Genomic DNA, 1,456 nt, shown 5'->3' on the forward strand with positions numbered 1-1,456 from the left:
GACTACTATGCTCAGTAAGTAACAAAATGCAGCTACACACCACTAAGAAGGTTTACATCTGAAACAAAATGACACAGGCTGGTCAAAAACAAAGAAACAGGAGGCAAAATTCCAAAACTTCCTGCTCTAGGATAAATAAATTGTATACAAGGAAAACTTCTGGATTCTTTGCTGGTCAACCAATAGAGGTCCTTGGAGACCTTTCCCTCAAAATAATCTAGAGCTAGGGATCTGGGGACAAGGCAGCATCCTCCCAGCTTGAGTGTGTGAGAGCTGAGCCAGAGGAACAGGCAAGGATGGAAGGTGCTCCCAGAGAGAATTAGTATCTCAAGACTTTCCAGCACTCCTCTGGGAACTTTCCAAACTGACATTTCTCATCTGCCATCAGCTGCCTCCTTGTGATAAACTCCCTTATTCAACCTTTACAGCGGCTTTCTTATGAAAAACTCCCCTGCTCATCCCCTACCCCTAACTCCCTTTGAAACGCCTACCAAATCAAAGCCGGTGGGAGCTGATTTCTTGAATCAACTCTCCCTGGTGTCCCCCTGCTAATAAAACTTGCTTTTCCCTCTGCTGGTATCGTGTCTCTGTCTTGGCTTCACACCTCTGACCTCTGCCCAGCCTGAGACTTTCAGTGTGCATTTGCCCTGATGGTGAATGCCTATAGAAAAATTGTTGTTCAGTTATGAAGTCTTGAGCCAAGAATTAGTTGGAGAAACTGAGCCGGGAATTAAAAGTAGAGACAATACCCTGTAATGAAGGAGAGTGATTGATGTATGTGAAATGGTCCCAAACCAGTGGTAATTACTGGCTACCGATGAGACTAAAACTTGCTTTGTAGGAAAATTTCCCTAACTTAGAAACCCAGATGAATTCATTAGATCACTAATTAAAGATCACTAAATCAAAGGTCTCACTTTGTTAGCACCTGTATGAAAATTGGACCGCTGCAGAGAAGATTAGCATGGCCCCTGCTCAAGGATGGAACACAAATTTGTAAAGCATTCCATATTTTTTAGTACAGTTATAAAAATGTGCCATCAGCAGTTGTAGCAAATGTCCCAATGCAAGGTGTTAATAATAGGGTGGTAAATGGGAAATGTGCTTTATGCATGATTGGTTTGTCAACCCACAACTTCTCTAACAAAGACAAAAAAGATCACTAAGCAAAGAAAACCATCAGGTGTGGGAGTCAGTAGACATGGCAAACAATAGGACACAACAACTACAAGTGTTTGATTTTTCAGGTATGTGTCAGATATTAGTGTTTATGAAGTGTTTATGGTATAAATGATAGTACCACACATATAGGCATGTAAGTGACTGTCGGGAATGAACAGGCAGATGCACTACTTGAAATGAAAACCATAGTTTTGAAGTTAAAATTTCCATAAGTGCAAGAAATTGAACATTATGCTTGGGAAAAAGGACAGCGTGATGTTTTCCTGACTATATC

The 1,456-nt window shown here is 41.1% G+C and overlaps 1 non-coding gene across 1 annotated transcript; it reads left to right on the plus strand.

Moving 5' to 3' along the window:
- The first annotated feature begins 910 nt into the window (after positions 1-910).
- LOC143678495 (U6 spliceosomal RNA) lies at positions 911-1,016 on the plus strand. Its single transcript, XR_013173299.1, has one exon. It is a non-coding gene; the product is annotated as a U6 spliceosomal RNA (small nuclear RNA).
- Positions 1,017-1,456: the final 440 nt, after the last annotated feature.

Source organism: Tamandua tetradactyla, chromosome 3 (genome assembly GCF_023851605.1).
Source record: "Tamandua tetradactyla isolate mTamTet1 chromosome 3, mTamTet1.pri, whole genome shotgun sequence".
In the NCBI taxonomy this organism is placed as follows: domain Eukaryota; kingdom Metazoa; phylum Chordata; class Mammalia; order Pilosa; family Myrmecophagidae; genus Tamandua; species Tamandua tetradactyla.